The sequence below is a fragment of the Dryas octopetala genome, chromosome 7 (genome assembly GCF_963921425.1).
Source record: "Dryas octopetala chromosome 7, drDryOcto1.1, whole genome shotgun sequence".
Classification (NCBI taxonomy): domain Eukaryota; kingdom Viridiplantae; phylum Streptophyta; class Magnoliopsida; order Rosales; family Rosaceae; genus Dryas; species Dryas octopetala.
In genome coordinates, this window is record NC_141372.1 from 18311299 (window position 1) to 18328327 (window position 17029).

Below are 17029 nucleotides of genomic sequence, written 5' to 3' on the forward strand. Positions count from 1 at the left end.
TGTTAAGCTGAAATGTCTCTACTAAGCCAATGATTAGAGCTCATCCACTTATAAACTTTGCAGGTTCAAATACAGAAGATCAGAACCCTTAAAAGAAGTTTGTGTGAATAAGTGTGAACAGACTTTGAAGTTTTGTTTTGTTTTATTTTGGAAATTTTGTTAAACTTAAGTTACTGAGACAAGTTGTATATTGTAAACTAAGCTTGAATTCAGTATAGTATGTTAATAGTATACAGTTTCTTCTTTTATTTTATTATTCTCAGTCATATTCTAGTTATAGAAGTTAATTCTATAATTAGAGTGTGATTCACACCTTAATCCGTAATTAGTTCTTAATTACGGATTGGGGCGTGACAATTCATGTCATTTGTTTTGCAGCAATTCTTAGTTTCCCATGGATGTTTTCCATTGGGAACCTATTCTGAACAATGAAATTTTCTTTTAATCATTTTGTAAACTTATGTGAGTTATTCTTATACTTTGGTAATTTCATTTTCTGGGGTGTTGATTTAACTATTCCACCCTAGCAGATTGGTTAATTTATATTTATGTATTTATTTTGATCTTATTATTTTCTTAAAAATTCATGTTGTATAATGAGTACTCTAATCCAACCCAGTTTTAAATTAAAAAGGCTCAACATTTCTTGAGTATCTTGGGAGATTAACGTCAGTCAATTGGCATCAATCCCTCAGGATATCCAAGAAAGGTGCTTCTGTCGCATACCCAGGGTTCAGGGTGTGACATGGACCAACTTGGGAAAAGATGAAAGTAAGTGGACCAATTAGGGATTTTCTTAGGCCTTCGAGGTTGAGGAAATGGTGACGCTGGAGTCACAGACCATCAAGCACATGGGTCGGAGGTCGGGCTTGCTGTGAGTTGTTGGGTTGGCGATCTTGGGTCCCACTTTGTTCATTCAAAACCCTAGATGAGAAGGCAGCTCCTCACTCTTAATTGTCTCTCGCATTCGCAGTCGCCTCTGCTTGCATCTGAGACCGAAGATCAAGGTTTTACCTCCACAAATTTATATCCTTCACTTGCTTTCTATTTATGTTTCTGCCTTCGTGCGTGGGTCTCACTGCTGACACTACTTTTCTTTGATTTGTTTTGCAGTTCAACATCGCCAACGTTGATGTTGTTTCTGTCATTCAGATGAAGCCAAAAGTCACATTGACAAGGCCTAATGTCACGGGATGACTATTTCAGAGTCCTCTACCCGTGCGGCCTTAGACTTGGTCGCCTCCTCGAACAAGCTAAGTCAGCCAATCACCTGCCAAAGTAGATCAAACAGCACAGATATGCAAGAACAAGAGATGAACACTTAGGAATACTTAAGAACTCAAGAGAGAGATATGGGGAGAATATGTTTGTATTTCCAAGATGGTTTGGCCAAATGAGGCCTCCCCCTTTATATACAATTCCTTACTTCTACCTACCCCTATTGGACGGTTAAGATCGGATTGATCTAACGGTTCAGAGTACAGTAAGGAAAAAATATCCTACCTACCCCCATACAATGAATCTGGACACGTCTAGAAGGTTCCAGAATTAAACAAGTACAATGGGTTGGGCCCTACGCAAGTGGGCCTCGGACTTGAGATAGCGGACCGTGACATTCTCCCCCACCTAATCAAGCGACGTCCTCGTCGCTTCTTCATCCTCAAATATGGCGATGTAGTCCTTGAACTGCCACAAGGACTCTTCACTCTCCCAACTGGCTTCGGACACAGGCAACCCCTTCCATTTGACGAAGTACTCAGTGTATCGCGGGATACCACTACGCCGGACCTCCCGCTTAGCCTGGATACACTCTACCTGTTTTTCAAAGGAAGTGACTACGTTGGGTGGTGCACGCTTCAATTCCCCTCTACTAGGTTCTTCAACATCTGCATGAAATGGTTTCAATGTGCTCACATGAAAAACAGGGTGGATCTTCTTCTTGGGAGGGAGTTCCACATGGTATGAAGCTTTGCCCACTCTCTTGAGGATTGGAAAAGGCCCTTCGTATCTCCGCAACAGCCCTTTGTGTAATGCTCTTGTGGACTTGTGCTGGCTAGGATTGAGTTTTACAAAGACCTTGTCTCCCACTTGGAACTCCACATGGCGCCGCTTCTTATCTGCCCATTTCTTCATTTTCTTAGATGCCTTCACCAAGTGTGCACGTGCTAAATCATTTTGTATTCGCCACTTCTTAACAGTCTTGAATGCGCCCGGGCTACTCCCTGTATAGTCAGTTGCAAGTGTGCTTGGGGTTAATGGTTGTTGCCCAGTGGCTAACTGAAATGGGCTTGCTCCCGTGGACTCCGATTGTTGCAAATTGTATGAGAATTGGGCGATGTCAAGTAGTTTGGCCCAATCCTTTTGATTGCCGCACACATAATGCCTCAAATACAACTCCAACAGTGCATTCATCCTTTCTGTCTGCCCATCTGTCTGTGGATGAAAACTAATGGAGAAGTTCAACTCTGTGGCCAGAAGTTTAAAGAGCTCCATCCAAAATTTCCCCGTGAATCGTGGGTCCCGATCACTGATGATGCTTTTTGGAACTCCCCAATACTTCACCACATGTTTAAGAAACAAGCATGCTGCGCGCGCCTCATCTGCTTTACAATCTGGTGATGCGGGAATAAAAGTGGCATATTTAGTGAACCGGTCGACCACCACTAGGATAGAACCACACCCTTCGGACTTTGGTAAGCATGTAATAAAATCCATAGATATGCTTTCCCAAGGTCGAGAGGGGACCGGGAGTAGCTCTAGTAACCCCCCAGGTTGCTTTTGCTCCACCTTATCATGTTGGCAAATAAGATATGTCCGTACATATGCGTCTACATCATGCCTCATTTGTGGCCAATAGTAGGTATCACCCAACAAGGCCAACATTCTATGGGTGCTTGGATGTCCTCCCATTTGGATTCATGACACTCCTTCAACAACTCACGTCTTAGTCCGCCCCATTCTAGGATATAAAGCCGACTTCCGGTGGTATACAACAAGTCCTCTTGAAGCCAAAACCGTCTTGTCTTCCCATCTTTGACAAGGGCCACCAAACTCTTGGTCTGAGGATCATGTAGTAATGCCTCCTTCACTCGTTCTAGAAGGGAACTTTGGGGTACGGCTAACGAAGCAAACTCAGCTTTCTTGCTTAGTGCGTCTGCCACAAGGTTGGAACTCCTCTGCTTGTATTCCAACTTGTAGTCAAACTCTGCCAGAAAGTCTTGCCACCTTGCCTGCTTAGGAGAAAGCTTCTTCTGTGACAGGAAGTAGCTAGTGGCTATATTATCTGTTTTTACCACGAAATGAGAACCAAGCAAGTAATGTCTCCATACTCGTAAGCAATGGACCACTGCGGTCATCTCCTTTTCTTGGACAGTGTATCTCCTTTCGGCATAGTTAAGCTTGCGGCTCTTAAAGGCTATCGGATGCCCATCCTGCATAAGTACACCACCAATAGCAAACTCAGAAGCATCAGTGTGTACCTCATAGACTTTTGTGGGATCGGGGAGCTTCAGAACCGGTTCTTCCATAATGGCTTTCTTTAGCTCCTCAAAAGCATGCTGGCACTCCTGGGTCCACGACCATGCCTTGTTTTTCTTCAACAAGTCCGTCAAGGGTGATGCTCTAGCTGAGTAACCTTTAATAAAGTGTCGATAGTAGTTGACCAACCCGAGGAATGACTGGAGGGTTGTAACTTTGTTTGGTGGCTCCCACTCTTGTATAGCCTTCACCTTACCTACATCCATCATCAGTTCACCCCCTTTGATTCTATGCCCCAAGAAATCCACTTCCTCTAGAGCAAATGAGCACTTCTCCTTCTTCACATAAAGTTCATTCTCTAGAAGGACTTGGAACACAATCCGCAGATGTTCCATGTGTTCTTCTAGGGAGTTACTATACACCACAATATCGTCAATGTAAACTACAACAAATTTATCCAAATAGGGATGGAATACCTTGTTCATTAGTGTGCAGAAAATGGCAGGAGCATTGGTGAGTCCGAATGGCATGACTAGAAATTCAAAAGACCCATACCATGTCACACAGGTGGTTTTGGGCTCGTCACCCGGAGCGATCCTCACTTGGTAATACCCCGAGCGAAGGTCCAGTTTGGTGAAGTATTTTGCTCCTCCTAGTTGGTCAAACAAGTCTGCAATCAAAGGAATGGGATACTTGTTCTTTATTGTCACTTTGTTCAACGCCCGATAGTCAATGCACATCCGCAGAGAGCCATCCTTCTTTTTCTGGAACAGGACTAGGGCGCCGTAAGGAGCTTTGGATGGTTGAATGTACCCAGCATCTAGTAGTTGCTTCAACTGCTTCTTCAATTCCTCCAATTCTGGAGGAGCCATGCGGTAGGGTGCTCTAGCAGGTGGTTTAGCACCAGGCTCCAACTCAATCGCATGGTCCACCTCTCTCCTAGGTGGTAGCTTGCTTGGTAGGTCTTTGGGCATCACATCTGCATACTTGCTCAATACTTCCTCCACTCCACGAGGCGGGCTTCGCGGAATATCTCCATCACTATCTTCTTTCAAGGTTGCTAGGAAAGTCGTCTCGCCCTTCTTCCATGACCTTGTAAATTGCATTGCTGACAAGAATTTTGTCTCGGGCCTGGTATGCTTCTCTACTGGCACAAAGCAAGGTAGCGTCCCATCCTGCGCTATACATATGGAATTGTAGTGTGGAATGGGAAAAGCTTTTACCTTGTCCATAAACTCCATCCCGAGCACGATGCCATGGTCATCCATGGGGAACACAGAGAAATCCGTCGATCCACTCCATGCGCCAATTTGTAGCTTCACACCACGAGCTACCCCCACAATTGGCTTTACAGCATAGTTCACTGCCTTGACATTGCCGCCTACTTTGGAAACCTGAAGTCCAAGTTTCTTTGCTTCCGTCACAGCCATGAAGTTGTGAGATGCTCCCGTATCCACCAGTGCACGGGTTGCCTTGCCTTCCACCATGGCATCGACATACATCACACCCCTGGCTTGGGTTTTGGACTGAGCAAGTTGGGCTTGCACAACTGCAAATTTTTGAAGAGCACCCATCTGTTCTTCTTTCTCTTCCTCGGATTCTTCCCCCCGAATCATAGCATTCAAAGCTTTCTTCTTTGGGCAGTCACACATTATATGAGGTCCATCGCAAAAATAGCATGCTAATGGGCTAGATCTCTCTCTCCTCCTTGGATCACCTTTGTTCCACCAAGCGGACTTGTTAGGCTCGAATTTGTTCGAATTTGCTCGGATTTGCTCTTGTGTATTTTCTTTGGGCTTGTTGTCTGCCCCACCTTTGCCACTACCACTACCTTTTGGTCATTTGGACTTGGTTTCACCCTTATCAGCTCTCTTGTACTCTATGAGGGACTCAACTGCAGTGATAGCTGTTGAAAAGGTTTGGACATTCCTTCGCTGTAATTCCGTTTGAGCCCAAGGTTGAAACCCATCTATAAAATACACAAGTTTGTCTTCCTCATTCATAGTGGAGATTTCGAAAAGCAGATTGGTGAACTCAACCACATAGTCTTTAATGGATCCCGTCTGCCTCAGCCACCTGAGCTTCTGTTTTGCTTCAAACCTAGCATTCTCAGAGTAGAAATGTAGCTTAATGTCAGCCTTAAACTCAGTCCATGTAGTGAGAGTAAATATACCTTGCTCTATTTCCATACTCCTTCTACGCCACCACATGAGTGCATTGTCAGTGAGGAACAAGGTTGCCGTTGAGATCTTTGATTCATCTTCATCCATTCTCAAATACTTGAAATACCTCTCCATGTTCCATAAGAAGGTATCTAGCTCCTTAGTTTCCCTCTTCCCATTGAAGGAAGTGGGCTTGAAAGCATCCATCTTTGGCTCTCTAGGCTCATGTGAACTGTTGAGCGCTGCCTTCTTACATAAGGCCCAATCTCCCTTCATGTCGTCCATCTCCTCACGAACTGTGGTGAGCTCAGCAAGGTACTGGTCAAGCTGCTCCTTGACTTCCAGCCGGATTGTGTCTGCGAGAGAGGTGAGTGCTTCTTGGAACTCTCCCTTAAGATCTTCCGCCATTGCCTTAAGGGTCTCCATCTCAGGAACATCTTCCTCAAGCCGAATCTCAAAATCGGCCATGGCCTTCTCCATCCTTGAAAGTCGTCCCTCCATCGCACCGACCATATCCTTTGACTTGCCTCTCTTGGACTTTTCACCACCCCGCTCCATGGTGATGTTCGTCGTGTCCACCACGCTGGTCACCAACTGATCCGCCATCTCAATCCTGCTCTGATACCAACTGTCACGGGATGACTATTTCAGAGTCCTCTACCCATGCGGCCTTAGACTTGGTCGCCTCCTCGAACAAGCTAAGTCAGCCAATCACTTGCCAAAGTAGATCAAACAGCACAGATATGCAAGAACAAGAGATGAACACTTAGGAATACTTAAGAACGCAAGAGAGAGATATGGGGAGAATATGTTTGTATTTTCAAGATGGTTTGGCCAAATGAGGCCTCCCCCTTTATATACAATTCCTTACTTCTACCTACCCCTATTGGACGGTTAAGATCGGATTGATCTAACAGTTCAGAGTACAATAAGGAAAAAATATCCTACCTACCCCCATACAATGAATCTAGACACATCTAGAAGGTTCCAGAATTAAACAAGTACAATGGGTTAGGCCCTACGCAAGTGGGCCTCGGACTTGAGATAGCGGGCCGTGACACTAAGGAGCCTGAATTTGAAACATCCTAACGTGTTTGCTCAGTTTAAGTGAAGTGTACTACTGAGATTGAAGAAGAGATGATAGCTAATTATTTTCTTTCAAGCCATAATGGTATAAATATCAAGTTATACCTCATTGAATTGCAGTATGGCTTGTTCGTGGATTATATCATTGTGGCTTTTGTTTTAAAACATAATTATTAACAATTTTTATATGCTACCTCACTGGTTTATCTTTTCTTTCTTGTAGGATTATTGAGAATGATCTTTTCAAGCAGGACTGGAGGTCTAGAACGAATTTTGAGATATTTCAGTATGTTTCCCTCAAATGGACACTTGCCCTCCTTATTGGGTTAAGCACTGGGTTAGTTGGCTTTTTCAATAACATGGTTGTCAAGAATATTGCTGGTTTCAAATTTTTGCTTACCAACAAGCTTATGCGTCAGGAAAAGTAAGCCTAGCTGTTACTGCCTTAGTACCCCTCTGAGTTTCAATGCAATAAAACCTTTGCCCCCTCCCTTTCTTAAAAGATTCTATTTATATTGTTTCGGGTGCGTATATCTTTAGATTTTGTTGCATGAGATAAACTAATGATTATGTTCTGTGAAATTTAATCCTCTACTTTCAAGCTTTAAGTTTAAATATTTGACATAACCATGACATAAATATTCAATTTTTTTGCAGTTGAAATGCATATTTTATGTTTATTGTTTTATATCTTGTATTGATTGCTTGCCTTATAGATACTGGACTGGTAATGTAGTAGAACCTGTTCAGAATCTCATTACTGAAAAGCGAAAATAGCTTGGTAAATTTTACAATGCTATTTCATCTTAGTGCATGACTAGGCTTGGTCAGGGACGGGGCCTTGTTTAGGAGTGCAGGATAAAATCATGATGAGAAAAAAGGGAAACTGTATAAGCTCTTGCAAGACATTTGAACTCAAGTTGTGTTAAATAAATGCTAAAGTTTTTCTTATATATTTTCACCTGAAAAAATATGTCTTGAATTTTTTACCATTTACATGTAAAAATTTCGAAGATGTAATCATTGTCCTAGTAACCTACTAATTGCTATGCGTTCCAGAGACAACTTTTATTCTTGTGATATTCCCATACTTTAATATATTTTTGAGTAACAATGATGTTATGTTAACTCCAGTACAGGTATTACCTGGCATTTGCAGCATTCGCTTGTTATAACATGGTCTTGGCTGCTGCTGCTGCTGCTCTTTGCGCCTACATTGCCCCTGCAGCAGCAGGCTCTGGCGTACCTGAGGTGAAAGCATATCTCAATGGTGTAGATGCTCATTCTATATTGGCTCCTAGTACCCTCTTTGTAAAGGTGAGTAACGGACTGAAAGCAGCTCTCTTTCTTTTTATTTCGCACTCATACTATTACACAATGTTTCTGTCCAAAAGATAGGTAAAGATTCACATGAATATTTTGCATTTAATTAAAATGTAAACAATAATACTAGTCACCAAATGATGTGATAAATAAAATGACACTATTATGCTTGTAAGAAATAAATGAGGTTCAAAGTAGGCCCAAATATGAACAAGAACGTACCACTTCCACATTATTTGGGATTTGTTTTTAGTGTCTCAAGCATTACTCGTATGTAAAATATCCTTGGAAAGATATAGAACTCTTCAACTCCATTATAACAATATTTTTAGTAAAATTACAAGGACTGTCTGCAACTGTGCCTCTGCAAGTAATTCCATCTCCCTCCCTCCCTCCCTCCCTCACTCCCTCCCTCTCTCTCTCTCTCTCTCTCTCTCTCTCTCTCTCACTGCAGTTATTGTACTGATCTTTTTAGATAGGTAAAGCAGAAATGTATGGGAATTTTATGCACTTTGTGTATATAATACATCTTTTTTTGGCTGAGGATGTACTGGTTTACATCTTTTTAAAAGAAAATAGAAATCTTAATTTATTTAACATCATTCTGTCCGAATTAATTATAAGGGTTCACCTTCACATCAAATTGATTCTTGGTATCTAGGTAATGAGTTTGCATTGAAATTGCTTAAACTTACCCTGTTGTGTGCGTTAGTGTAACGCCCCGATCCTCGGGCCCAAAAATACACTGAAACATCAACCTTTTAAATCTGTTTTCTATTTTCTTTGAGCCATGCACATAAATATAACTAAAAACAATTTTACCAAAAACATTTAAACGAAAACGTTGTATAAAACAATTAAATAAATCTCGTTGAGTCCCACTGCCTTGACTTCTCCTCACTGCCTCCTCAGCCTACTTAACCTGCAAAACACAAACCCTACACCACAACCATGGTGTACCAGGTTATTCAAACAAACAACCCGGTAAGCTCACTAGAGCTCACTCAATAATATCCTCAATTTCCTTACTCAATAAATAATCCATAATAACAATTGATATTTACTCAATCACATAAAAATTTCCACCAATAATAAAAATAATACTCTTGACAATCAATTGCTTAATCATCAACTATTAACCTCAACCTCAATCATTCACATTCTAATTAATAACCTCAAACATAATTATATGCCTATACCATATCTCCAACTGATTCACGATAATCCAATCCACTCATCATATTCCATAATCTTATGACAAATCATCAACATTCTCATCCTCAAGATTCAAGCCTAAACTTAACCAAATCCTAGCAAACAAATGCAATACATACACACAATACAAATGAACATCTAACTAGTTTCATTCACATTGCTCTTTGAAATCCTCCAGCTTTAAAACCTTTTCTCAATCCATTATTAATCATCTCAAAACTATAACTCCACCTCTGAAGAACAATAATTACTCCCAACATACTCCACCTCTGAAACTTCACGCCACACTAGTACCCGAAGAACTGTCGGTCATATACTGAAGTAACTAAGCTCGCCACATCCCGTGCATAGGCACGAGCAGGCAGGTAAGCTCGCCACTTCCCATGCAGAGCGAATCAATGCACGGGCAGGCAGGTATGCTCGCCACTTCCCATGCAGAGCGAATCAATGCACCGGCATGCAGGTATGCTCGCCACTTCCCGTGCAGAGCAAATCGATACACGGGCAGACAGGAATGCTCGCCATTTCTCGTGCAGAGCGTATCAATGCACGAGCAGGCAGGATGCTCGCCACTTCTCGTGCAGAGCGTATCAATGCACGAGCAGGCAGGTAACTAGGCTCGTCACTTCCCGTACAGAGCGAATCGATGCACGGCCAGGCAGGTATTTCCGCTCAACCTCAATCACAACATTCCCAAACCATCTCATAACTATCCTTGTTTCACAATATAACGCCTCTTGTATTTCTTTTCAGACTCACATCTACATAGGCAACATTATCAACCCTTACTGTTTTGTCCGAAATACACCGAATCTTTTCCGAAGTTGATTCATACTCACGACCCATCACTTGTCTGTCACTCAAAACATACTAAAACATTCTCAATAAGTAACTTGATTATTCTGTAAGATAATTGCCTAATCATTATTCATTAATCATCGACAATAAGCATTTCTTCTCTAATTCAGCATTTATTCTCGGGATAATTCCTAATTAATTCATTCTCATGATTCAAAGCCTACACCTAGTCATCTCTAACAAAGGCAGAAAACACACAAAACAGACAATTCATTAACAGTACTCTACATTAAAAACTGATAAGTTTCACTCACAGTTCAACTACGTAAAAGACCAAAATACCCTTCATGGTGTCATTGCTCGGATACCAAATCTGGCAGCATAACGGCATCGGGAATGGGATTCCCGAGCCCGTGTACCTGTTAAGACCAGACAACCAACTTAAATATAAACAGAATTCACAACTGGTCGTTTAACATCCAAAACGGAAGGCCGCCACCACACACGGTGGCTGCCCGGCCTTAAACAACGTGAAAATTTCACAGAACTCACCAAACAACCTCCGAGGGTCTCCTAGAAGTTCAATTTGGGGAAAAATGAGACAAACAACCACTGACCCGCCGCCACAAGTGGCGGAGGCAGTGATGGCAGCGGCGATAGATCCTAAAAAAATTTGTTTTTCAACTAAAAATCAACCCCAATCAACCTTGGCACTTCAATTGGACGAAAGATAACTCAGAAATCATTCAAATATGCTCAATTCAAGGTAAACCCGAAATGGGTACAAGCCCTAAAATTTCAAATCTCCAGATTCTCAAAATTGACACGCAAGAACAAGGGGGAAAGAAAGCCCATACCTAGAGGATCATTTCTCGTAACTGGATCGAGGGCCAAATATCGCCGTAAAAGATCGAACTGGCCAGAGAAGCCGCCGACCTGAAATTTCTCGATCTGCTGCCGTGAGGGGTCATCGGAGCTAGGGGAGGACATGGCTGAACTCGCCGGGGCCTGGGGAAGAGAACCTAGGTGGTCCGACGCTGCGATTTGGCCAGAAAACTAGCGATCGTCGGCGAGGACATCTTCTCTGTCTCGCGTCATTTCTCCGTCGAGGGTGGTCGCCGGAGCAAGGGGAGGCCAGGGGAAGGAGGAGGGAGCCAAAGTCCGACCCCAGTCGCCGCTGGACGCGCCCACATGCGCCGGTGGCAGTGGCGGCGAGAATGAGAGAGAGAGACACGCGGGAGAGGGAGAGGATCGGGGAGAGAGGAGAGAGAGTGGAAATCTGATTTTTGGGTATTTAAAACCCCCTTTCACAAAAATTACAAGTTTGCCACTCACTTCACATGTCCGTATCTTTCAAACCGTAACTCCGATCGATGCGTGCTACGTGTCTATGAAATCGTGGGCTCGAAACCTATCCAACGGACCAAAAGTCAAAATCAAAAGCCCATTTATTTTAAAAGTCAACTTTCGGGTCAAGCCCAATTTAAAACAAAAATTAAAATTAAATCAAAACCTATTTAAATTCCAAATAAATTTCCAAAATCCTTAAAATAATTGCTCAAACTAGTTAAAATAAATCTTTGAAAAATACGGGGTCTCACAGTTAGTGAATTAATAAGCAATCTCAAGATGGCAGGTCATTAACATGGTTATGGATTGTAGTTGAATTGCATGCTTCATAGGTTCTTAAAATACAATTCAGTAGGGTGGACTTTCGTCAGCTGCCTTCTTAGAAGTATGCATCAAGAAAATCCAGAATTTTGGTCTCATATTTTATATAATGTATCTATAGTTTATGGCCATCATATATTAGCAAGCACTGTATAATTAATTTCCTCACTGCTATTTCTCACTAGGAGTGAAATTTTTGCAACATTCTTTTTTGGTGGTTTCTTGAACTCTCTATTGCTAATTAAGTACTTCAAAGAGATGTTCTAATTTCACTTGTTACTAGCATAAATAGGGAGTTCTTGATGCAGTGAACCAAAACATAGAAAGAGAGCTCAATGTAAAGCCATTAGTGTTTTTTATGACTCTTGGAAAGTACAGTTGTAAGTATTATAGGCATCCAAAAGATGGTTGCATAAAGCTGACAAGAAATTTGAAATTTGATTTTGTAATAATTACGCAATCCCAACTTGGCAGATATTTGGCTCTTTCTTTGGAGTAGCCTAAAGTTTGATCTACAGTTTGAGAGCACCTACGTTAATTGACTAATCATGTTAAGATTCACATAGTCTAATGTCCTGCTACATCCAATTGATTTTTTCAAATTGTCACTATTAATTTCCCAGGTTAATGGTGTCATTCTTCATATGTGTAGATTCAAAAACACTTATTGAAGCTAATGCTCGCCTTAAGTGTGTGTATTTCCCTATGCAACAGGTATGAAGATGGTATCTATACTACTATATAAAAAACTCTCTTGTTGCTGGACATATGTGAAATGTACAATATACCCCAGCTATTTCTTTCATCCTTCTTTTTTGAACCAACCCACTCTCCTTTATATCCTGACCCTCGCTTTGGTCATCCCAAACTCCCACCATCAGCCATATTTTTTGTTGGCTTAGGATGGGGTGCACAAGTAAATATGCAATCTGTTCATTGTTCTAATGTTATATATCTTTTATTGGCCTTACTATAACTATTTGGGCGCGCATGCATCAGTTTAATGAAAGGAATTACAAAATAGTAAGAATCCATATGCATTTATTTTAAAAAAAATAGTAATCCATATGCTTTTGTCTGTAATCTATTTCCTTTTTACTGAAATCATAAAGTTGATTTATTTAGTCTCGATCTTCCTCTTCAGTAAGTTGGGAATTTCTTAATATTGATCTGAATTTCCTACTTCCTTAGTTCTATCAAAGGTGGAGTTTTGAAATGGTGGTTCTTTTGTGAAATATTACATGGTTAGTTGTCTTTATTGTATTTCCAAGTTCAATTTATTCAACAGATTTTTTAATCACCAAGAGTATATTTTGTAATGGTAATTTTTATTGTCTTTTTTTCCCCTTTTTGTTCCAGTACCATGGCGGAAACTATATGTGCTGTTTCGACATTTTGTGAACATTTCTATGCTCTATGTTAGAGTTTTCAAGTTATATTCTGATTTAGTGATTTTGATGTTAATTTGCTCCAATTTTGTGTCTCAGATTTTGGGGTTGTTATTCGAACTGACTTTGCCTCCCTCTCTCACTGGAAATGATTAGATGTGTTCTCAGCTCAACCATCATTATTAAAAGTTATTAGGTTGGTTCTTCATTTTTTAAGAAAACAAACCTCTCTCATGCCTATATTCTCTGAAACTTGCAAACTAGAAAAAGAAATATAGGAAGCAGCTATGTGTACAATAGAGCATTTAATTTTAAATAGTATTCACTGGCTGCTAGTTTGTCTGTGATTCAGTTCTCTTCTATTAATGACGTACTCTGTCTGGTATATTGATACACAATTTATGAAAACTATAATGTGAGAATAGTATATGTGATGGACCAATATTCTGATCTACTAGGTGTAAAGTTTGTTATGATTAATCTTTTTTATTTTTCTAACGTTTCCCATTTTGCATCAGTGTACTAGGTGAAGCAAATTTCTTAGGAAGTTTTGCTTCTGTTAAGGGGGTAAAGGGATTCAATACTATGTTTCTTACTACCCTGCTACTCCATTTAGTTATTCTTTAATAATATGCTCTGTTGTAAAACAGTGTAAAAGAAAAAACTTTAGATTGGTAAAGCATAATAGTTCTTATTTTGGTTACTGAGTTTGATTTTTTTTTTTTTTTTCAGTTTTCTCATAGCAACATGCAAAAAGGTATTCCTTTTTTATTTATGGTGTTCATATGAGATTAACTCGATTTCACTTTGAGATTAACTCGTTAGTAGAGACTTGTTAGGGAGTTATATTTTTCTGTAATATTCTCAAATTGGGGAGAATCAATGTTATAGGGGTGAGGAGTTTATGATTAATGGACTGTGGTATGGCCATACAAATGCCCATACAAATGCACACACCGACCAAGTAACACATGTACTCTAACACACACATTTATGTTTGCAATTAAGTACTGTTGGGTTGGACTTGGTATCCTATGATTGTTGTAAATGTGCTCTTTCAGGATCAAGGATAAAAAGTGCATCAAGGAATCGGGTTTGTAACCTTTGAAAGTGCAGCATATGATTATATTTAGACCAACCTTGTATTATGTTCATAGTTGGTTGTAATTGTCTGTTGTTGTGTGAAAAGGTCAAGCCTTTTGATTTTCATGGAAACTACACAATCTGCCTACACTGCACAATGTTGACCTGTCACATTTCTGAAATTTTGTAATGTTTCACGTACAAGGCTTTTCACATTTCGGAGTGGTTACACAATATCTTGTGGTGGCTGATCATGCACTTGTCTTTAATGTTTTAAGTGGGGTCTAAGACGAAGAACAAGCGGACTGGTTACACCCAAGCCCAGATTGATGAAGTCCGAGTTGAATGGGGAGACTATGTCACCGAGAATTATTTTTAGACATGTTGGTATGCTTTCTTGACGTACATTTTATGGATATGGTATTAGTGCTGCCATTCCAATCTTTTGTAAAGGAAAAGGCAGAATTTAGAACTAGCTAGCTAGTTAGTGTGCATAATTTAGAACCAACCATGTCTTATCTTTTGTGCAAATTTTAGAAGTTGCTTAGGGGGTTATATATGGATTAAGGTTATCCCAACTTGTAGAGGGATTTGTCATTCATTTTTGTTAACTTGAATATGGGTTGAAATTGGATGTTGAAAATGTATGAGAATGTTGGATGAAATTTATGGAAGGATTTAAATTGCACAAACTGGATGTTGCATGGCAGGAAAAATTGATGTCTAACAACCCATTTTATTTTGGTTTTTTTTTTAAATTAAAAAACATTTACAATATCAATTAAACACTGATATCTAATGTCTATTAAATTTGATATTTATACAGGTATATATATATATTGAAATAACAAATAACACCGATATCTAATGTTATTTTTATATCACATTGTAACTCAAACCTGATGTTTAAGAGACTTGGAATATCAGAAACAACGAACAAACAGATATTTAATGTGTACATATATATTGATTTTAGTTACAAATTCAATGTGTTAAAAATATTATATATCGCTTTAATAAGAAAAGTGATGTAACAACTTACCAAATATAGCTTTTGATGAGTTTACAATATCAAAAAATAGAGCCAAATGGATATTTAATATACCTTTTAACGTCAGTTTTTGAAAAAATAATGATATTGAAAGTATATTACATATCGGAATCCGTTAATTTAGATAGCAGAAACTTGAAAAATCGATATATATTATTTATCAATGATATCGGATATTCAACAAATCGGATGTCTTATTTGTTATAGACATCGGCCCAAAACTGATATCGAAAATATGGTACATTAGATATCACGTCTGCCCTTATCGGTCGAAAACCTAATAGACATCAGTTTTCCACTGATATTTAATGGGGTATTTCCTTGTAGTGATAGTATATATAAAATATAAGCATAAAATGAGTATGTATACTTAAGTACGTAAATACAAATACTTAAGTAGAAGCATAAAATATGTAAGTGCAAGTATAATATATATATATATATATACACACACATAACTTAAAGCATAATATAAATACAGAAGTAAAAGCATAAAATAAAAACATAAGTATAAGCATAGTATATATAAATATAAGAAAAACTTTCATAAAATTTAATTTACAGGAAAAAAAAATGGAGCAGGTATTGAACTTTTCATTTTTTAGAATGAGTCTTTTAGGGTAATATGGTCATATAGTGAAAATTTGCAGGAATTGTCCATGCACGTCTGTTTTCGTTTGTTTTGTTTGTTTTCTTTTCTTAACTTCCCACTTCTGTATCTATCTCATTTGACGTCCGAAATAGGCAAGTAAGTACACCTACTTCAAGGGATTTTCATGAGGAATCCAACGAACTAAGTCTCAATAACAGATGTCTAGGTATAGTGTCCAGAATTTACTCGAACAAGGCTGGACAGAAAGGTACCTCAAACAGAACAGTAATATTTCGTCACTAATTACTTGTTGTATGTTTTACCTATGATTATCAAAGTTTGCGGATTTAAAGTTCTCATTATAAGCTTTAATTTGATACAAAAAAACGCTTAAAACGGTTGAGAAATGAGTGAGTTACAAACAAATGAAGTTCTGAATTTCTTTTGAGTTTTCCAGCGAGTTTCGCCGAAAAACATTTTGATTAAAACCAATATTTAAGCATTTTAAAGTTTAAAAACATACTAGAACAGGTTAGATTTTACTAGAACATGTGAAATAGTGAAATGTAAGAAAACCCGATTTTCCCAGTGGCCAGATTTCGGCGAGTTCCCATAGTTTAAAGTTTTGTGAGTGCAAGGAGGAGACCCTAGGAGTGAAGTGGAGTCTAGCTTTGGAGGTCTATAACCGAGTAAGTATTTTATTATTTCTGCTTTATTTATTTATTTATTTATTTTTAGGCTTTAATTTTAGGATGCATGTTTAGATTAATTAAGTAGGATTTATTTATTAATTAAGCATGTCTAGCCTTATTTTTGAAGACTTTGTTTATTTTAGAGTAATTAGCATGCTAGGATTAGCAAGTTTCAATTGTACAGATTAAATTGGATTAATCTAAATTATTTTGAGGATTTTCTTTGAGTTAAAGCAACTAGTCAATTGGTTTGACTTTAAGATAAAAGTTGAAACTTGTGAACCCTTAAATAAACTCTAAAGAGAAGAGTTCAGTCCACTTAGGACTAGAAACTAGCGACGTGTGACTAAAGGAAATGTCATATCGTCTTCCCTTATTATTAATCGTCTCTAACTTAGAATTTGTTTTGTTTTGTCGATTTTGTTTCTATCGGATTACCCAGTTGCCGAGTTATTAAGAGGCTAAGGTTGTCGTATTGTCTAGTTACGACA

At 39.1% G+C, this 17029-nt stretch overlaps 1 pseudogene; it reads right to left on the bottom strand.

Moving 5' to 3' along the window:
- Window positions 1-1626: 1626 nt before the first annotated feature.
- On the bottom strand, window positions 1627-6245 carry LOC147280240 (uncharacterized; annotated as a pseudogene).
- Between the last annotated feature and the right edge of the window lie 10784 nt (window positions 6246-17029).